Source organism: Megalobrama amblycephala, linkage group LG1, assembly GCF_018812025.1.
Source record: "Megalobrama amblycephala isolate DHTTF-2021 linkage group LG1, ASM1881202v1, whole genome shotgun sequence".
Taxonomy (NCBI): Eukaryota; Metazoa; Chordata; class Actinopteri; order Cypriniformes; family Xenocyprididae; genus Megalobrama; species Megalobrama amblycephala.
Genome location: NC_063044.1, coordinates 34,499,539 through 34,522,574, shown reverse-complemented (window position 1 = coordinate 34,522,574; position 23,036 = coordinate 34,499,539). Strand labels below are relative to the sequence as shown.

At 41.0% G+C, this 23,036-nt stretch overlaps 1 pseudogene; it reads right to left on the bottom strand.

Moving 5' to 3' along the window:
• Window positions 1-523: 523 nt before the first annotated feature.
• Window positions 524-22,258, bottom strand: LOC125268559 (annotated as a pseudogene).
• Between the last annotated feature and the right edge of the window lie 778 nt (window positions 22,259-23,036).

Genomic DNA, 23,036 nt, shown 5'->3' with positions numbered 1-23,036 from the left:
TCTTTGCTGGGGAATATACTCACTCTGAGATCTTAAAAAGTGTAGTTCACAAAAAAAAAAAGAAAAAAAAAAAGAAAACACCATAACCATTCCAAAACTTGTATGCATTTTTTTCTTCTTCTGTGGAACACAAAAGAAGATATTCTGAAAAATGTCTGTGTTGAGACAGAAGAAAGAAATTAATTACAAGTTTTGAGAAAATTATAACAGCATTTTCATTTTTGGGTGAATTATTCCTTTACATTTAATGCATGTAAATAACCACTTCCTGGATTTTTAAATATAAATGGCTTTATTCTTATACAAAGCATCATCATTCATGTAATACACTATGAACTGAAAAAAAAAAATACTATTAAAAAAGTGTAAAAGGCAAAAGTGTAATCAAAGACAAAAACAAATAGTAAAATCAATTGCCCTCCATCCTTATTAGTAGATTTTTAATTCCCCCAGAATCAGTTCTTATGAGAAATCTTATGCAGTGTCCACAGACGTCTCCCATTCAAAGTTCTTTTTTTTTTCATTTATATTTATGGGCTTTTTGTACCTTTATTTGGGGAGGACAGAAGAGAGCAGACAGGAAAGCATTGGGCAGAGAGAGGGGGGTAATGTTGGCTCACTAACCACTAGGCTATCGGCACCAACCCCATTCAAAGTTTTACTTTGAAATACAAATTTCATTTGATTATATATATATATATATATATATATATATATATATATATATATATATATATATATATATATATATATATATATATATATATATAAACAGTATATTATACACAAAATATAGCAATTTGAATTTTCCAATCACACTGAATAGAGTAACAAATTATTTCTCACTATGAATGTACAGTGCTGATGTTAATTTTCCAGGCACAATAACTTTTCAGTCATAGAGGACTTCAACAATTCATCCATCTTAAATGTAATTTGCACCTAAATACAGATATAGGGCAATCTGCCTTGCCTATCCTAAACTTGCACAGGTTTGTCTAGGTTTGTTTGTACAGTAATGTTGTATGCAACAGGTCCTTTCAGAGTGAAGCCCAGGTAAAAGGTGACATTCTCATTATTATGGGGTATTGAGGATGACTTAAGAGCTGGGATATGAAATTTCATTCCTTTGGGGCCCTCTAGAAATACCTTCTCATCCTCCGTCCAGCCTGTGACGCATCTCAGCAATTTAGACATTTCTGGCATTTTCCATACTTCTCCACTAAACCATTTCAGGCGTTTTTCTGAAACAGAGAACAGTTTTGTGATCGTTTCAAACTTGCTCTTGTGGACAAACTTTTCAAATCCAGTCCCATTGCTCAGGAAGAAGTGAGTGTAGATCCTCTTTTTCCTTGGAGGGATGTCCTTCAGTTTCTTGTCGTAGTTTCTCTGGAGATATTCAACAGCAGAGAGAACAGTTTCATACTTGTGTTCTTTCTCCTCTTCTGTGTCCTGCTCTTCTGGCCAGAAAAGTAAGACGAGTAAGAAAAGAGCACTTGGCAAGCATCTCTGTTTCTCTTTGGGAAATTGGTGACTCAGCCTTTGTAGATCCTGAAATGCAGCCAACTTAGAAGACTGAGTTGAGAGGCAACTTAAAGCAAAGTGCGATGCTATGTAGTTGACAAGGTCCGATTGTGGCATTTGTGCCCTCATAGGATTGCTTGGGTAAAGTGAAATAATGTGCTCCAGAACACTCACAGGGTTAGGATCTTTCTGGTTTGTTAGAAGGGAAAAAATTGTTGTGATGTTTCCCCCACCATAATAATAAATCATCATGCGTTTCATGAGAGGATTTAACCTCCCTTGGTTTTGATCTGTAACAAGAGAAGCACCACTGAAGTATTTGCCATAAGTAGAAGACTTATTTACCAGCCAGTGCATGGGGTGCTTTATGGTTCTCTCAACAGTGTCAGATGTCTTCTCCTCATCTGTGTTCAGGTCAGTCTGGAAGTAACTCAAGTCTTCCGAAATCCATTCTAGTGCCTCCAGCATTATTTTTTGGAGGTTCTTCAGCTTACAATGAAAATGTTCCCATGGTTTTTCTATCTCAACAGGAATATAATCTGTTAGGAGGTATCTAATTAATTCTGAAGGCTTTCTTCTTGAGAACACATGAAGAGTGCGCATTAGCTTCAGCAATGCACATCCTACCTCTACTACTCCAAAAAAGCCAGCATTGTTCATGTTCTCATTGTCCTCAACTGCTGCTTTCTTGCATTCCTGAAAACATTCAATGGCTTTTAGTGCTGTTTCCAAAGCATCTGCTGTGTTTTCAGGTGTTTGTTCATCCTGCTCCATGGCTTTGACTTTTGCTGCAAACCACTGCCTGTACACCTGACCTCTGGTATCAAGAATGTAGGAATTGTTTGGCCTTTTTGCTACTGCAGTTTTTGCCCATTTTTCTGCTTCTTCAAATCTGTCATGTTTGTAATTGAGTCGAGCCAATTGTTGAGCAAAAAATGCATCTTCGTTAAAGCGCTTGTAAGCGCTTTTAGAAGCTCAATGGCTTTATCTGGACACTCTTTCTCTCTCACATGCTCAATTAGGGGAGAGAAAAAGCTGTCAAATTTATCACCTTTGCTGATCCTGTGGCGTGTCATGAACAGATCTCGCAAGAACTTCATGTATTGATCTTTACCAAACCTGTGCTCAAAGAGCACATCGTTGTTGAGAAGATCCAAAGCAAAATCACTTTGTTGTTGTTTGTCATCCAGAAATTGGTGGAGGATTTCCTTTGCAACCAGTGGATGAATGATTCTGATGGAGTTAATGTAGGTGTTTTCGTCCCTCAAGTGTATTAAGACCAATTTAGCTTGTTCACTTAGAGAAGTCTCAAAAACATGTCGTCGAAACCTATCCAAATGGATTGACAGAGCCAGGAGAGCTTCGCAATGTGACTGAGAAATGAATGAGTTCTGCACATAAGTGTTGAGCAATGCCACATACAGAACAAGCTTTGTAACCACAGACTTGTGGTCAATGTCTTGCAGTAAATGCTTGACAAACTTCTTCACATATTCAGCAATTTTGTTGCTCTCAAATTCTTCACTCATCAGGACAAATGTTAGAATGAATTCTGGCTTAAACTGCTCTTCAAGTCTTTGTCGTTTTTTGGAAAAATGTTTTTTTTCAGTCTCTGATAGTTTATGAGTAATAGAAACATTCTGTTGAGGTGATTCCTTGCACATCTTCTCTGGATTGTGCGATCGCCTACAACTTAGCAGAATGAAGCAGAGAGTTCCACGTGCTATTTTCTTGGTATTGACAGCCACTTCCAATTCATACTTTACATCTTCTAAATACTCTTGATCACAGTCTTCAAACAGCAGGAGAACAGGGAGGCATTTTTGGGGATCTTTTTCTTCATATTCCCGAAGCCAAATGGCATCTTCTGAAACAACCGATGCTGAGTATGAAGGTTTTACAACGGCACACCTTAGATCCCTTCGATTATTCCACAATATTTGCCTTGCCACTGTACTGCCACCACTGCCAGGATGATGGTATATGTTGATGCAGCTGAGGGGCGCCCGATCTAAACTCCAACAAAGACAGTCTTTCACAAGACTGTTGACTTCATGGTAAGCATCTCTTTGAATAACCTCCCCAACGATTTTTTTATCTGCAAGCCAGAGATTCATCCAAGTTATTTTTCCTCCATGGTAAAACTGCTGCTCAATATTTTCCTTTTCAGATTCCATGACATCAGGACTAGATTCTTCACAGTGGTTTAGACTCAGAATCTCCAATGAACATCTTGTTTCCTCCTCTCGAGTATCAAGGAAACACTCCCCTTTTACATGGATCGGTAATCGTTTGGTGGCCTGTGTAGTGGTAGGCTGGACCTGTTGGAGGGTTGCATTTACCTGACTTATTGTCATCCCAACAACACTTGAACTGTTTACCGTTTCCATGTCACAGGATCCTAGAGCAAAGCTCTGCCAGTCCTTGAAATTCTCCTCTGATTCTGCAAGGCAGATAATGTCTTCATGACCTTCCATGTCAGTGAAGAACTCATAGAACGTGTTTAGGAATGGTGTGTCAACAGGGGAAGTAAGAAGGAAGATCACTTGAAAGGTTCCTTTGGGCAAGATATCTTTGCAGATCAATGACACACAATCTTTTAGAAGGGTCCTTTTTGTTTTAACCCAGGTCTTCTCATCACAGGGAGGTTCGTTGCCTTTGAAATCACTCCGGCCATTGCAAAATATCCAGCTGGTTTGATCAAACAAACGCAGATGACTCTCAAAATCTCGGATGCTCAAGCCACTGGGAATTTTGTAGTTCTGCATGAAATGGCGGTTCACTGCATGGTGCTTATTGTATTCATGGCATAACCCAGACACGTTGGAATCTGGATCAAAGTCAAGCACACAGAAGATGTTCATGTTCAACAAAAAATCAATGTGTTGCAGATCCTTCTCCTGAAATCAGTTGGTAACAAGTATGTGCCATTTTTCCTTGTCCATTATTTTCTTTCCACCTGTTAAGAGCATTGTGAGCTTTATTCCAAGGTTCTGGGACAGTTGTGGTGCTGTGAAATTATATGTTTTCTCTGCCTCTTCTCTCTGAGCATTCCTAAAACTCATGTGTTGATAGAACTCATTTAGGTCAGCCACTGGTTCTGTTTTAGAACCCACTCTGCGATAAGTGGTTTTCTTCTCTAACTGAACTTTGTTTGCCTTCTCATTGAAATTTGGCAGACTAACAGAGAACACATTATTCTTCACTATGCTCACTGCTGGCTTAATATCAACCTCCACAACATAGTGTTCCACGTTGCTGTTTGAACAAACTACTTTAACAAACTGAGGTTCACCAATACATAGCCGTACAAGCTCGCTATCAGAGCTAGAGAAACTCCTCTCAATGTAATCAAATGCATCATAGTATACATCTTTTTCCGCAACAGGAACACCAATAATTTCACCATGTACATAACCAGTGTCACCTCTACTGTCCATGACACCAAAATGTATTGTGCCATTTGTACGAACATTCATACAGCCTGTAGCAAATTTCAGCACTTCTTTTGCAAACTTGGCCTGTAGTCTTTGACGGTCCAGTGTTGCAGCAATGACAAATGCCTTATACTCATGACATGGAGTAATTAAATCATTAACCCCTGATTCTGGAAGGAGTACACTGTTCTTAGCATATGTAAAATCAACACCTTTCATATCAAAAGGTCGTGGTTTTGAATCTCTCTTTGTTGGTACCACAAGTACAGAATCTTCTTCCTTGTTATTCTCTTCATTGATATTGGCTCTTGTGTCAGTGTTTTTAATTGCACTTGCTCCAAGGTCATTTTTTCCAGAAGACTGCTTTTGTAAAAGATCATGCTGGCCTTTGGCTTTTTGTGAATTAATTACTAACTCATCTCTTTTTTTTATTATCAAAAGCGCAGGCCCAGATTTCATTCCAGTCTCTTTTTTCAGATATTCTTCTGATAGTTCACGAAGGATCCGACCATCTACTTCCTCTTCATGAAGTTTTTCGATGTATGTTTCTTTAATTCCTATTGATCTTAACCAGTTGCTCACCATAGATTCAGTCCATGTCTCCAGTGGAAGATCCTCTGGCTTTTCTGCAAACCAAAAAAAAAAAAAAAAAGGCTCAAGGTGAAATATTTTACTTTAAAACAATGACTGGTAAGTGCAGTAAAACAGCATTATACTTGCCCATGTTTAATGGCTTCTAATGATCATTCACAGTACAAATGCAGACACCATCACATTGCGGACCTTGAAGAACAAAAATGACATTGTTAAAGCACAGACATTTTGAAGCAGTCAACAATACATTCATCTGTATTTTGATGCATTTCAGATTAATTTCATCATTAAATAAATGCACAACAAGGGGAGTCAACACAGAAAGTTTTGCTGAACAAAGCGCACGCTATAGATTCATAATTAGGCATAACCATAAACAGAAATCAGAATTATGTTTCAGAATTATGTGTGGCAAAATGGCTTGATAGTGCCACCTACAAAATGAAATTTAAATTAAGCGCCTTTCATGCTATGTTTCACGTACAAGTATGAAATTCGGTAGACATATGTAATAGCCCGATACCTACAAAAAAGTCCCCGGGTGCAAAACCTGAAAATCCAACAGGAAGTGAGATATTTTGAGTTTTCTCTGCAAAATTTTTGCAGTTTTTGCCATTTCCATACATTGTACTTTAACTCCTCTTAGAGATTTTATCAGATCAACATCATATTTGGTCAGCCTAATCTAAAGGCCTTTGCGACGTTAAATGGCGAAAATCTTGAGTTTTCGCTGAAGGGCGTGTCCGTGGCGGCCTGACAAAATTCAATGTTTCGCCATGAAACAGGAAGTTGTTGTAACTCAGGCATACAATGTACAATCTGCTCCAAACTTCACATGTTTGATAAGAGTCCTGGCCTGAAGACATCTACATGGCAATATTCAGTAATAGTCAAAGTGCCACCTGTTGGCAGCAGAATGTGTGGCACGTCGAAATGACTTTGTCATATTTCTCCTATATTTACTCGCTTACATGCATGTCCTCACTGTTCACTGTTTTCTTAAGGCCACTGGGTAGCGATGGCCCTGGTTGCGAGGGCCTTTTCATCGCTGCTTGCAGCTTTCTTTTTTAATTTTATTTGTCTTATCTCATAATTTTAGTGTAGAATGAGTATAGCTTTTCATTGTTAGGATGACATATTTTTTTAAAAAGTTACATTTTTAGGCTGATAAAATTTTTAGGCTGCTCAGCCTCAGCAGTCTAACAACGCTTGGCGGATAAGAGTGGATAAGACGAGGTCTCAGAGGATTCAACCTCCGAGCACCTCTCAGGAACCTAAGTATCAGGTCTTGCTTCCCCAAAGACCTTTCATCCACAGCGTCGTGGTTCACTGCTATTGCAGCCACGTACACCTTAAGAGTGGAATCAGACAAGTGCCTCTCAATGCCCTTCTGTAGGAAGGAGAGCACAGACCCGACAAGTCTGGTTGGGTCAGTAGGGTGCAATCATCAGAACTTGTTCTTCATCATCCCTGACTTTGCACAGAGTCAGTGCGATAAGGCTTACTGGGGGAAAGGCATATTTGCGTAGGCCCCGGACGAGAGCAATGGGAATATTCCTGGGAGGTGAACAGGTTCACCTGTGCCTTGCCGAATCGACTCCATTTGAGCTGGACCACCTGGAGATGGAGTCTCCATTCTCCACGGAGAGAGACCTGTTGAGAGAACGTGTTGGCTACGTGAGGTCGCCCGGGATTTGAATAGCACGAATTAACTTCAGTCGCTGAGTTGGCAGGCGAGTTGTGATGTAACGAGGGCAGATTCCACCTTGGTGATTTTTATACGTCACTGTCGCGGTGTTGTCCATCGGGATTGCCCTGAATCAACGGCTGCAGCCTCCTCGGGGTCAACAGCACAGCCAACAACTCCAGGCAGTTGATGTGCCAATGCAGGCGAGGCCCTGTCCAGGAAACCAAGACTGCATGCCCGTTACACATGGCATCCTAGCCTGATTGGATGCATCTGTTGTGACAACAACATGCCTGTATACCTGTTCTAAGGGGACCCCTGCCCGTAGAAAAGTAAGGTCTGACCAAGGGCTGAATAAGTGGTAACAGAATGCTTGATAGCCATGCAATGTGTGCCGCGGTGCCATGCCCATCTCGGGACATCTCTCATCGACCATAGTGGCATGACACAGCTGAGGATGCCTTATGCTCCAGGAGCCTCTGAAATTTTTAGAGGTACCGTTGTCTTGTGCTTGAACAGTGAAAGCAGTTCAGCATTGACTGAGCACGGTCTTGAGAAAGACGTGCTACCATGACCACTGAGTCCAGTTCAACACCGAGAAAAGAGATGCTCTACGCAGGGGAGAGTTTGCTTTTTTCCCAATTGATCCGAAGTCCCAATCGGGCTTGGTGCTGAAGGACCAGGTCCCTGTGTTTAAGTGATACAGCGTCAAAATCATCCAGGAACGTACTGGGGAATGGGAAGTTTGCAGGGATTCACCCAGCAAAAGCACTGCCATTGAAGCCCCCAAATCACCCTCAGTGCTCATCGCCGAAGCCTCGTACCAGGAGGTAGAAGGACCAGAACAATTAGCAGCTGAGGAGACTCTTAGTCTCCTGAAGATATTCGAGAGCCATAACCGCAATGTTCCGATAGACATGCTCTCGCAAAGAGCATGAACCACCCACAAATGCTGCTTCAGGATGAGCACGGCCCAGACACTGAACAAAAACAATCGTGGCTGTCAGAGGGAGAGAGGACTCGCCCGCATCCAATTTAAAAAGATGCGAACCGCCATGTATTTTGTGTTTTTTAAGGAGTATTTTAAAGTTTAAATCACTTCACATTGAATGTACTTCACTGTAACCCAGCAGAAAAGGAGGGACAAGCAGAAATTCATTTTTGTGTTTATCAACATTAACACTTAATGGCGTGTTTTACACCTGGTATATTAAATTTGACCAATTGTAAATACCCAGTGTTGGAAATGGCTGATTCACTGGGGGGGTTCTAATTTGGGAGGGTTATTTATTTATTTATTTTTCAAATTATTATTATTATTATTATTAAACTTTCAATGGCATTTTAGATTTATTTAAATATAACATACTCTATAATAACATTAAACATATTTCATGTTTCCAAGACAGGCACATAAAAGGTCAATGAACAACATTTATGAATTGTGTGTAGCACTCAATTCTACATTCAACAGAAACTACATTCAACAGAATTTCTGCTTGGAGATAATTGTCTGTGTAATTTTGGCCAAATTAAAGGTATATCATGTAAGAAGCTGTATATGTGGTGCATGCAGAATTTAACAGGTCATGCAAACCTCTTAAAAACCTTAAAGGATTAGTTCACTTTTAAATAAACTTTTGCTGATAATTTACTCACCCCCATGTCATCCAAGATGTTCATGTCTTTCTTTCTTCAGTCGAAAAGAAATTAAGGTTTTTGATGAAAACATTCCAGGATTTTTCTCCATATAATGGATTTCAATGGGGACCAGACAGTTCAAGGTCCAAATGACAGTTTCAGTGCAGCTCCAAAGGGCTTTACAGTACCAGACGATGAATAAGGGTCTTATCTAGCAAAACGATCAGTCATTTAAAAAATAAATAAAAAAGTTTAAGTTTTATAAGCACAAATGCTCGCCTTGCTCTGTTCTGCGATGCGCGTTCGTGATGTCACGTAACACACAATTACGTTGAAAAGGTCACGCTTGACGTAGGCGGAAGTACCGAGTCTGTGTTTCATCCTGTGTTGCCAGTGCCATCAGACTGTCATACCCTTCTCCATCAAAACAAAAACACCTCTAAAGGGGGTCGCACACCGGACGCGAAGCTCGGCGCCGCGTCTATGACAACTCACAGGTATCGCACACTGGCCGCGCACATTATATACGCGCGAGCTCAATTTTGACTCGACTCCTGATAGAAGAGCTGCACAATGGGAGTGTTTTACGTCAACAGGGAAACATTACATATGCTTTAATATTTCACACTGAGGTTAGTGTACATGGAAAATGGCACAACAAAGCAAAAGAAAGAAAAAAAGAAAAGGCTACGTTTATTATACATTTTTAGACTTTATTCAAGCTGTTAAATTAAAAATGTAAAAATGTCCCGTTCTTCGTGATCCCATGTTTCAAACTTTAGTTAGTGTGTAATGTTGTTGTTAGAGTATAAATAAAATCTGTAAAATGTTAAAGCTCAAAGTTCAATGCCAAGCGAGATATTTTATTTAACAGAAGTCGCCTACATCGAACGGCCAGTTTGGACTACATCCCTCTACTTCCTTCTTTAATGACGTCACTAAAACAGTTTTTTGACTAACCTCCGCCCACAGGAATACACAAGAGTTGTGTTTGTAGAGTGTGTTTGTCGCCATGTCGTCGAAACGCTGTTATTTTCATCCCGCAGTCCAATCACCGGGTCTGATTCCGGCTCAAATTGATAGGGTAAAATTAAAGACATGTTTACAATAACACTGAGCGCATGCATCTCCACGTTATGGTAAGAGGCGTGACCTTTCCGGGCAAGATGTGCTAAACTGCTGTCGAATCACAACACAGGAACCGCTGGCACAATCAGAACTCGTTACGTATTTCTGAAGGAGGGACTTCATAGAACAAGGAAGTCATCAGCCCGTTTTTATGACAGTGGAAACAGCGGTATACAGATAAGTAAATTATGTGAAAAATATGTGTTTTTTTACACGCGAAACATGAACACATGTTGTATTGCACACTATAAACACAATCAAAGCTTCAAAAAAACACGAAAAACGGGACCTTTAATGTAAAACAATGTACATGGCGCTCTGTGGCGCGGCATGATTTTGAACAATTTCCTGAGTCGTAGCTGGGCGCCATGGACAGGTGCTGAATGTCGCCGCCGGTGTGTGTACACTCATAGAAAACAATGCATTCGAATTTTAAAGACGTGGCGCGGCGCTGAGCTTCATGTCCGGTGTGCGACCCCTTAAAACGCTGTTGCTCAGTAACGGTGGAAATCCATTTTGTCCGGTAATGCAGCGAGATGGAAACAGGGACTCACCGACTGATTCTAATGGCGGGATTGAAATGGTCCAGTCGTGGCAGCATCTAGATTCTTCCTCTGTTGGCAATGGTTGGCATTTGCCACATGTGCACCACCATGTCTCGTTAGATCTTCGTCTGCCCGATGCTTGAGAGGTGTGTGTCGCCGAAGCAGTCTCTTCCATCTGCCTAATTTCTTCTTCTGTGTATTCCGGTTCAAAAAGGTAAGTTAGGGCAGGGTGAAAAACTCAGTTTCTCCACGTCTGACATTGTTGTTTTACCTTTTTTTGTAAATGGCGTTTGACTTAGTATTTGCACGTTCAACTCGTAAACACTGACTCGGTACTTCCGCCTACGTCAAGCATGACCTTTTCAACGTAATTGTGTATTACGTGACATCACGAACGCGCATCGCAGAACAGAGCAAGGCGAGCATTTGTGCTTATAAAACTTAAACTTTTTTAATTTATTTTTTAAATGACCAATTGTTTCGCTAGATAAGAACCTTATTCATCGTCTGGTATCGTTTAAAGCCCTTTGAAGCTGCACTGAAACTGTCATTTGGACCTTGAACCGTCTGGTGCCCATTGAAGTCCACTATAAGGAGAATAATCCTGGAATGTTTTCATCAAAAACCTTAATTTCTTTTCGACTGAAGAAAGACAGACATGGACATCTTGGATGACATGGCGGTGAGTGAATTATCGGCAAAAGTTTATTTAAAAGTGAACTAATCCTTTAAAGCAGTGTTTCCCAAACTTTTAAACTTGGAGTACCCCCTGAAGGGATTAAAATCCTTCTGCGTACCCCCTCTCTTCCACTTAGACTGCAGTCACAACTTTACCATTAAGGGACAATATTTGCCCCCTAAATTGATTTTCCAGTGCATTTTTTACCTTTCTGAATAACTTTATAAAATAAATAAAAAAAAATAAAAAAAATGTTCAATAGAGAAATATGCAATGATGGTAAAACTAAGTAAAACTTTTAAATATTAAACTAAAACCGCCAGTAGGTGGCAGCAAGTCACTGTTTTTATGAGTGACTCATCGAGTCATTCATTCATTAACGAAGCAAGTGGCTGTGAATGAATTATTAAATCATTGACTCTTACGATTTGTTCAAAGTCGCAGAATTGTTCGCGAAACACAGATGTGTGTTGTAGTTCTGCTGTGGTTTTCGTTAGAACTATTATTTCATTGCAAAATAGAGTAAATACTGACATTACTGTGTTTAAAATGTATATTTTGTTTTTTGACCTGTTGTATAATAATGTCATGTTTGCAGTCATGTGGATACTTGGGAACAATTGCATTCTTGCTCGTTATCATCATTAAATACAAGAACACAAGGTATGTTTTTGTATCGGAGAAAGTTTGAGAAATTAATCCAAATTTATCCAAAAAAGTTTGAAATTAATCCATTATCTGTGTATATATTTGTTCTTCATGCGAGTAAGTGCTAAATCCCTACTGTTACAAAGGTGCATTGTCGAGAACGGCAGTAATTTAGCGTGTTGCAGTAATTTAATCATTTAAATCATAATCATGCTGCTTGTGTGGATAGAGTCATTTTTGACTGCAAATGATGAGGTAATTTGATTAAATGTGCTGGATTTACGACATTTTGGCAGTTAGAAATACATGCTCTATTTTAATATTATTTTAAGGTAGAATTAAATGAACTACTCAGCATTTTGTTCGCGTACCCCCTTTTGTCACCTCACGTACCCCCAGGGGTACGCGTACCCCAGTTTGGGAACCACTGCTTTAAAGAATCCTCAAGAGAAAACTGTAGAATGTTTTGGATGGCGACCTCTCAGTTTTGTTCTTTGAAAATCAACAACTATTAAATACATTTAAAGGTGAATCCTGTTTTTATGGGAAGGGAAGCTAATGTGCATTCCATTCTAAAAATAAAATATTTGAATAACAAGGTATTTAGAATATATAATAATATTGACTCATATCTTTTCTTAAACAATGGTTAAAAATGCTGAAATGTGATGTTTATCATTTTATAAAACTTTTTGTTTTGAGAATGTTACCATAGACATTGAGCTTTTTTTTGTTACCTACACATGTAATTCTGTTCTAATATAATAATTCTATGAAATAATTTCCACTGCTGATTCTGATTTTTTTTTTTGAAGAAGAAGAATTTAAAGAATATTAATACTCTTATTAATACTCTTTACCCCCTCCATATCACACCCCCTCTATGATTCTGGATAAATTCACAATCACAATTGTTTTGTTTAAAATATAGAGATCATGATTCTCACACAATTCTGAATAGACAACTAAACAAAATAACATGTAATTTACTAGTGGTTCTGAACTTCTGGCAAAATGTTAATGACTGCAATTTATTTTAAAAAAAATAATACATTTTTATGAATTATTTTTAAAAAAATCTGTTTGAATGAATGATTAAAGGGTCATCAAACCCCCCTGTTTTAGCCTGGTCATTCACACCTCTGAGCTGGAAAAACTCTGTAAAAATGGGCGTGTAAAGCCCTGGAAAAGTGGGAGTGTAGAGGGGGAGAAAAGGGGAGAGAACAACCAATGAAGCACAGACATAGAACACACTCATTATACGGAGTAATGAATATTAATATATGAGCACGGAGAAAATGACAACAAACTCACAAGCACAAGGGAGAAATGCGAACGGATATTTAATAGGGCTAATAATAGGCTACTCTGATTACGTTTACGAGCACTGCACTCAAAACCAGTCTTTTGTCTATTAGAATAATCGTGTTGTCGCGTTCAGATAGGCTACATCACTTTATCAGTGTCCAGTTTGCACATATAATTCATTTGAAGAAGACTTGATGAAATATGTGTGCATAACTACACCGTGCTGGTTCATGTTTGGTGCAGGAGAATGTGTGAAATAAAAACTTTAAACACGGATACTTTATTCTGTATGAGCTATGTGCCACGTGGCTAGTGTTATTAAACTTATCGCGGAGCTCCGCGCTGAAACTGATCATATGCGCGCTCTGCGTGTATAGCATAACAGTCGTTTCCCTTTCGAAAGGGAACTTCAACTCTGCGTTAGACTGCGCTTTGGGGAACGTCACTCGTGACAGGTGTTCGAAATGCCAGGAATCACACAACTCCAATCCTATTGGCCGGCGACAGCCTATGACGTCGAACGGCGCAAACCGTGACGTATAAAGGGAGCGCCTGAGGAAACAGTAAACATCTTCTTGTCTTTTCGGGACTATTTTGTTCGTGCCTGTCTCACCACTCCGGTAAGATTTTTGCTTGTTATCATGGCTGAAAAACGTTTCAGGAAGTGTGCTGATCCCTGTCCTAGGTATCTTACACCTGAGGACACACACGACCTGTGCGTTATGCGTCTGGGCGAGGAGCTCGCACGGACAGTGCTTGAGGATGCTGTTTGTGTTAATTGTGAGCGTCTGACCATGAGGACGCTCCGTTCTCGTCTGACCCTCTTCTCGAGGGGAGAGGCGTCAACACCGGTGCCCGGTGGTTCTGGCCCTGCTCGTGCTGAGGCAGAGCGGCGGCTGAAATCATGGGGCTCTCAGGTGGAGCTCGCGGAGGAATTTGAGATGGGCGTGTCTATCTCTCAAGTCGAGGCGACTGACGAGGACGCGCTCCTGGATGACGATGACGTTTTGTCTTTGACGTCATCGGATCCGGGAGCGAGTGCTCTGCTGGCTAGTAGCCCCAGAGAGCAGGAGATGACCGAGGAGGAGGTAGCAGGCGAGCCCGTGGCCCCTCTTAGGCCTCCCTGCCCGGCGTATTCGGAGTTATTGGAGGTTATTGAGCGCGCTACGGACAGATTACAGCTGCCCTGGGAGCGCGTTAAGAAGGAGCCTGCTCGCGGTAGACTGGACGAGCGGTTCCTTTCAGATCATAACCCCATAACTCCGGGGAGCCTTCCATTCCTTCCCGATCTGCATGTTGAGATCGAGAAGGCATGGAAGAACCCATACTTGGCCTGGATTCATCGATATCAGCGAGCTAGTTTTGCTGATGTCGAAGGATTGGGCCAGCATGGGTACATGTCCATGCCTCTGATAGACGAGACGTTTGCGAACTATCTCGCTAACGGCAGTGCACCGACATTGAGAGCTCCGGCCCTGCCATCCAAGGCGCTGAAGGTGACATCACGCCTGAATGGCAGGGCTTACGCCGCTGCGGGTCAGGCTGGTGCGGCCTTGCACGCTATGGCTGTGTTGCAAGCGTACCAGGCTGATCTGCTCAAGGATCTTGACCAGGGTCAGGGTCTGTCCGCTGAGGCGGTGGCTGAACTGCGCCAGACTGCAGATCTTGCTCTGAGAGCCACCAAGCAGACTGCTGCCTCGATCGGTCAATCTATGGCAGCTATGGTGGCCACAGAGCGACATCTGTGGCTCAACTGCGCGGACATCGGGGAGAAAGAAAAGCGTTTTCTTCTCGATGCCCCGGTCTCGCCCTCCGAGCTTTTTGGTACATCCGTCAAGGCGGTTGTCGAGAAGTTCAAGGAGGTGAGGGCGCGTTCGGCTGCATTCAGATCCTGTATACCACTCAGATCCGGATCTGGGCCCAGACAGCCGGGAGGTTCTGGGCCGTTTTGAGTTGAGGCTCAGAGACAGGCCCAGAGAGCTAGCGTCGCCACTCGTGCGCCTCCTCCGCCCCGGAGTAAGTCGCAGAAGCGACGTGACGTGAAGAGGAGAAAGCAGGACCTGAGGGAGGTGATCGAGCATAGGCGTCAGCAACGCAGATGATCGGTCATTTCTCGCGGGGGTTGTAACATCTCACCCTGCTCGCTTTTCTCTTCTGCCTCCCGGCAGCACTGAAAGAACATGCTGTGTGTTCGGGCTTTTACATTCAGGCCGATGGCTAGGGCCTATGATGAATATTTTTCTGACGGCCTGCCGTCTGGCTTGATAGTGAAAGTACTTTTAAGCTTAAGGTCTGGGAATTTTCTTTTCTACTCTGCAACGGGAGAAGGAATCTTTGTCCTACGAGCCGCAGGAGGTAAGCGAGGTCTAATTTGTTTATTCTAAAAATTCAGACCTTGATTCTTTCCTGTATAGTTTTCCCGAGCATACAGTATGGCATTGAAGGGGTTAATTGGGCTTTATAACTGAAAACGCTAGGTTGGCTAGTTATGTCCACAGTCTGCTGTTTGCCACTGTGTTGTTTTTAGCCTCCTATGTTAGAGTATCTTTTGCTAGCTCTGTATATTTGGTTGGTATCAGTGTTCTTCGTTTTCAGTTATATGCACTAGCGGCTAGGCTAGGACTAGGTTAGATGTTTGTTTACATCAGCACCATTTGTCACTGTTTGCGTTTCCCTAGTTCTGGCCCTCTCCCGAGGGAGTTGTTGCTGTATGCCCTTTTTCCCCCTATCGTGTATGTAGGTGCTACAGCTTTAACAGTTAGGTTTAGGCTGTTTTTTAGCCTTCCTGTTGCTGGTTTGCACAGTTGGTAGGCCCTTATCTTCGAGGAGATAAGCCTTGCAGCACTGCCAGGCCCCTTTTTCAGTGTTCCTGTATTATTTTGAGTTTATAGCTAAGGTTATAAGCTGTTACTAGCCTTCCTGGTGCTATTTTCTCTCTGGTGTGGCCCTTATCTTCGAGAAGATGAGTTTGCAGTGCTGCTAGGCCTTGCTGTCAGAGCCTTTTCATGCCTATAATGTTGTCGCGTGAACCCCTTGATTTACATTCAAGTGTTAGATTACGATGCTTTGCTTTAGCTTTCGTTTTCTGGGTTCATATCAGATTCAGTACAATCTGTTGCGATACATTTATCCTTCCTTGGATGGCATGTGTTACAAAGCATTTATTTTGCTTTGGGGCTCTAGCTTAGCCCTACATACATACTTCTTATATATGTGAGCTTACTCATGTGCTGCCACAGGTAACACCTGTTTTCTGTGATAGCTGGCCATGGTTAGCCTCTATCTGTGAATATGGTGTTTTTTGCACTCCCCTTTTGTATAGAAAACGTGTTTCTCTGAGTGCACTACCTGTTGGATTGCATGTTCAGGTCGAGTGTAGAGTATCTTATTCTGGTTAGAATAGTATTATCTCTTCTACTCCCTGTTGATCTATGTACCATAGCAGCTGTCTTGCTTTCCCTTATCACAGCTTATTTTCTGGACGCTGTTGGTGACGATCATGAGTTTGCTCATGTATTTTTCATCACTGCCTCAGGCATTCGCTCACGCTGTCTGGGGTGACAGAGGCCTGGTTGGCCTTCCTCAGACCGTGATTGCATGTTTATTCGTACTGAGGTACGTTGCCTGTTGGAGTGCATGGGCTTAAGCTCAGGCTTGGTAGTCACTTCCCCATCTTATGTGAAGTTTAGTTCTGCCCCCCCCTTGAGCTTGGGTCCTGTTATGACCACGGGCTGACGCCACATGGTGCTAAGGTAGTAGGCCTGACCAGGCCTCCTCTGTAGCCTCTGTGTCGTTCCAGCTGGGTTGGTCCCGTTTCCGGGCTCCTTCATGGTTTGTTATGTTCTTGACTTGCGCCGCCTTCGGCCACGCCCACCTCTACACGATTAGGCCCCACGTTAGGCCTTTCGTTGAGTTCTGGTGTGTTGTATGTACTTCTTTAAACCTGAGGGTTTTTCTCAAGTATCTGCCTATGGGCTTGCCCTAGTCATGAACGTATCACCGTGGATGGGTCTTGGTTAACACTAGCTGATGCCGCGTGTATACGGGTTGTAGGCCTTTGCAGGCCTCCTTTGTGTCACGCTGGAATTTGGCTTTGTTCTCTTCCTTTAGCTCTAGTTGAGCTAAATAGATACCCAGTCTATTTCTCGGTTCTATTTTGCTACTAGAACTTTAGTGGCCGCTAGCTGACGCCGCGTGTGATGGGTAGGCTTGAGGGCCTCCTTGTAAACATGCTGGCTTTTTCCCTTTCAGTTTTCTATTGACTTTCAGTAAAGGGTCTTATGTCGCTGGCTGGCCGGGGCTCGGGCCAGCTAATGACCTCCTTAGTAGTCGGCCTGTCTAGCCTGAACCTCGATAACACTGCCACGAGCTGATGCCACGTGTCTGCTGAGGTTATAGGCCCATGGGGCCTTCTTTGGCGCGTGTTGGCGTATGTTGTACTCCTCTTGCTTAAAGAGTAAAAGGGTGCTGTTACCGAGTACATTGCTCGTCGGATTGTGTTGGATGGGCTGTCTTGTGGGCACTCACAGCTACCTAATCACTTGGTTGGTCATGTGCTCAGCATAGGGTTTATAGCGCTCAGCTGAGTTCCGCTCTCCAGGATGCCCATCTCTGCGCGTGGGTTTGAGTTGCTCACTGCCCTTTCGCAGTCGCTCCTACCTGCTCTCCTCTTTGGAGTTTGCGCATTGGAGATTCTGTATGTCAGACAGGGTTGGCCTAGACTATGTTTGGCCTTTGCTAAATTAGTTCGGCCTCCTTGGTGGCATCAGGGGTGAATTCTTTCCCCCTAGTGGCTGGCCGGGATTCCATACGTGTCCTGGCCACATTCCCTTTAAGGACCACTTCTTTCGAGTTGTTGGTTTCAGATGCCTTAGCAGCCCTGGCAGGCCTTTTGAGGAAGGCCGCCTTAGGCTCGACTTTGGCTGTTGGCCGTAGGGAATGCCGTCACTGACAGCTTTGGAGAGTTGCTCCCGGCTTTTCCCTGGAACTGCCGGACTTTTGTCCAGATTTCTTAGGCATGCACTCTCCTCAGCATGGCGGCGTGGGTATATTGTTCCCCAAAGCGCAGTCTAGCGCAGAGTTGAAGTTTCCTTTCGAAAAGGAACATCTCAGGTTACGCATGTAACCATGGTTCCCTGAGAACAGGGAACGCTTCCCTGCCATGCTTCGGGGTGCCTGCGGAACAGTCCCTCAAAGACAATAAGGTGTTTACGGTTTCCTCAGGCGCTCCCTTTATACGTCACGGTTCGCGCCGTTCGACGTCATAGGCTGTCGCCGGCCAATAGGATTGGAGTTGTGTGATAGATATTTGCAGCACTACAATGACACTAATAATTCTTAATTTCTGATAGAAATGCAAAATCAATCGGTAGTTATTAATAGAATAACGAGACACAACCCTTTACATTAAATTGCGTTTGGTCCCATTTATTTATACACGTTTACCTCAGATTTCATTAGATAGAATATAAGCTGTGCTGTACGCAGGGTTTCATAATTACCGAGGTCAGAAAATGTAATTTACTAGGGGGGTACGGGGGCATGCTCCCCCGAGAAAATTTAGATTTCCCTGGTGTACATATGTGCATTTTTAGGACGTTTTACGGCCAACAAATGGGATAACAATAGCTTTAAAACCATGTCAACAAATACATGCATGCACAGTTTTGAGGCAGCTTTAATCGCATGTGTGGTAATTTCATGACTTAACTTACAACAGAACAACGGACGGTGCATGCTCGTAGTTTCTTTTGCGCTTTATTTAAGCTATAATAAAGTATTTATGCAGCGCGCGTCGGCGCATTTGCTCATGCAATTCTTGAGTGCGCGCCACGAGCGCACAGTATAACGGCTGATTGGACAGTCGTGTTCATTTTTCTGAGTTTTACTAACATCATCTGACCGCAGTTCACTGTTGTTCAACTGAAGCTCACTCGTTGTCACCTAAACCTTTTCCGCGCTTGTTTGACTTGCGCCTGGCGCTGAGGTGAAGTCGTAATGCGCGTCTGAAAAGTGTCCCGTTTGTTGTGGTGGTAAAGAGACAGTTCTATATAAACGCAGCGTTTTATTTGGCGATGTTTTAAAAAAAGATTTTTATTTTTGGTATTTTATATGCTCTTGGTGGTTTGTGGAGTATAGCATCACCCAGGGGGGATATTTTTTTTTATCCCCATCGGGGATACAAATACCTTCTGGTCTAGATACATAGACCAGAAGGGGGGAAATCCCCCCGTCCCCCCCTACAAATCGCACCCTGTGTATATTTATTTGCTTTATTTTCCCCTTCATTTCCCATATTTCTTTATCTAATTAATATTCTTTACTTTATGACTGTATTTCTGTAGCCTATTTCTGTAAATGAGCATGTTTTCTCTTGTAGCCCCTCGTGCCTGTGACAGCATTCGAATTAATTCAGAGTTTAAGTTTAAAAAATTTTACTATTTTAGAATATTTTGTTTATTATGTGTATATAACATATGAAAGCTTTATTTATTATTTTATTTTATTTCTGTAGGCGTACGGCTAATTTACGGGAATATTATATTATAATATATATATATATATATATATATATATATATATATATATATATATATATATATATATATACCACCCTTATTTTTCATTCTTAATTAAAAATATTATTATGGTATTGTCCATTTGTGATAATTCCAGGTTGCTATGGTTGCGCAGGTTGTTTACACATTTAACTCGTGGCCATGAGAAATTATGTAGTTCCCTCAACATATCATCTCGAGGCCACGACATAAGGATGTTGTTACCTCGACAAAATGATCTCGTGGCCACAACTTATTATTACATTCCCACGAATTAATATCTTGTGGCCACGAGTTTATATGTTGTGGCCACGACAAAACTAAGTGAACCGAACATGTCCCCTCCAGGTCACCGTACTAACTGTCCAATGACAGTGAGTGTTACAAGTGAGAGAGGATTGGCTCTTCAAATTGAGGCAAAAGTTGATTGGTTTCTCCCACGTGTGTACTGTCCAATGGCATTTTACCACTCGATTGACAAATGGATAAAGAAAAGCATTTGGCAAACCGACAAAGAAAAGCAATTGGTAATAAATAGAAAAAGAAAAGCATTTGCCAAATTCTTTTTAAAAAAGCGATTTAAATGCGCATTTAAAATGATTTACTAATTAACTTTTTATTGTTTTATTGATCTACGTTTTAAAAAATGAATTAAATATCCCATTTCAAATTTGTCTATTTATTTATACATTCAAAAAATATTTTTAAATTTATTTTTTTTTATTTAAACTACATTTAAAAACAGGAATTAAATTAACAACTTTAAATATGTCTATTAATTTGCCCATATAAAAAGTGATTGATTTATATACATTTTTATGTTTGAATTATTAAATTAATTAATTGATTCTTCTTTTTATTTTTAAGTGGCACCCCTGGTCCTCCATAGATCTTACGCGAACATATTTTCCATTTGTTCTGGTAGATTACAGCAAAACAATCCACATGCACACAAACCTCTGCTCTGGTCGTGTCTCAGGAAAACACATTGTGTTGTAGCACTGAGGAAACGAACACCAACGATATGTCTTTGAATGACAAGAGACCAAGGCGAGAAAAGTGATACTTCCTCATGCATACTACCGCAATTATAATCTTATGCATACTACAGCGCAGTGATTGGATTGAATGAGCTTTATGTCATGAATATATGTCGAGAATCACTCGAAACGGTCTACGTCAGAATATTCGACCATGCCCATACTTGGGCCGAAAGTACACGATTACGTCAGATTTTGTGACGTTGCTCCGACTCAGCTTTTCAAACCGGAAGACAGAAATTGCTCTGCAAAATGCAAAAATAACTATTTTTCACTTATGAATAATATTAATGAGTACCTTTAGTGTTTTCAATGATGCAGCCTATACATATCTGTTTACATCTCAAAAAAAGTGTTTTGGGGTTTTATGACCCTTTAAATGACCCACTCATTTCAGGGTGAGACCACCCTGATTGTAAAGCAAAATGTGATTGGTTGTAGAAAGAATGTAAATGCAAAGATTGGTTGTACCCCACAGTGTGTGCAATGGTGCCAACTGTCCTTTTGCGCCATCTGGTGGTGATTTCGCGAATTATCGCAATTATTTTTTGCAATTTTACATTAATTTGTGTATGTAATTTAAGAAAACAGAAAAAATAAATACAGTATAAATAAATACAGTAATTTTTCTGTTTTTAAAAAAATGAGAATAATTGTAATTTGTCATTAATGGCATAAAACTTCAAATTACAGCCGAGTTGTTAATTTACAGATATTGTTTGTAATTTCACAGTACAATTTAAAATAAAAGAAACTGTATTTTTTTTTTTTCTTTTACAGCGTGTATTTGTGAATCTCATTCTATTTGAATGTCTCATTCTATTATTGTTTAATTTTTGTTAATCTCTTTACATTCATTCGGTTCTTCGATGCTCATCCTGAACTTGCAGTCATAGCAACAACAGGTCCTTAAACCTAAACCTGCTTGGGATCTGGCGTATTTCATGTAACAGGATCAGATTGCACTGCAAACGAGTATGTGTGAAACAGGCGTCAAAATTAACTCCCCGGACTCCGTCCCCCCATTTATGGTAAATACCCCCATGATGCTTCCCTCCCAAACCCACCTGTTCTGCAGTTACAAAATACGAAGCTTGGTAAACTGTATTTTAGGATATTTTGGGATTAAACAAAAACAAACAAACAAACAAACTCACAGTTGTCGAGTCTCTCCTGCACTGATCATACAGTGGTGGAAACCAGTCGGTCCATCCATCCATTAGGCGAATCTTCTTCCAAAGGGACAAACCTTTGAACAGTGTAAATCAATGTGTAAATACCAGTGTAAATCGAACATATAATACAAAATTGTTATTTAATTTGCATATCACAAGGTTTACCCAAACGAAGAGCATGACAGTGTGCGAGACTCTCTCTGCTTGCAGCGGGCAGCGGCTGCGCCGTGTCTGGTAAAGCGAACTTCCGGTACAAATTGTCTTAACTTTCGATTTCCTGAAAATGAAAGGAAACGTTTCCTCTATAGGCTAAACAATAATTTAAAATAATAAAGATAATAATGTAAATATTAGTAACTGAACAAAACATTATACAAACATAAAAAACACCCAACCATTTTTGTCGATTTACAAGTTTTGGTTATACTTTATTTTACGGTGTAATATTAATTAACAACATGCAGTCCCTACTATAGGGTTAGGATTAGGCTAGTTGTAATTAGGTTGTATAATGTACTGATATTACAATATTAAGTGCATGTAACGTGTAACAAGGACACTGTATAAAAAAAAAAAAAAAAAAAAAAAAAAGTGTGACCCAAGTTTTCATCACAGTCAGTTTCTCAGCTTTCAAATGTGTGCAGTCCTAGACCATATAAACTACATGACATGATCACCATATGGGAAAAAAAAAACACATTTTGACTCTCACTACGAAGAACAGAGACAAGCCACTGTTTAAGCTAATAATTAAACTGATACCATCCTATACAGTGCACAACACTTTTAGCGTCTCATGTAATGTAACGGGAAATTACAGAACCTGATCTTAAATATGTATTCCCACACTGTTCTAATGGTGAATATGCAGAAATGTTGCAATAAATAAATAAATAAACCCTGCTAAGGCAGTATTTGTATTTATGAGGACAACTTTAATGCATCATCATACCTTAATACGAACACCAGTAATTTCAACATAAAAGTGTAATTTCAGGGCTGGTAATCAATTAAAAAAACGTAATTGCATAATAGGCTACATAGTTTGCTTGAGAAGGATCCCCAAACTTACA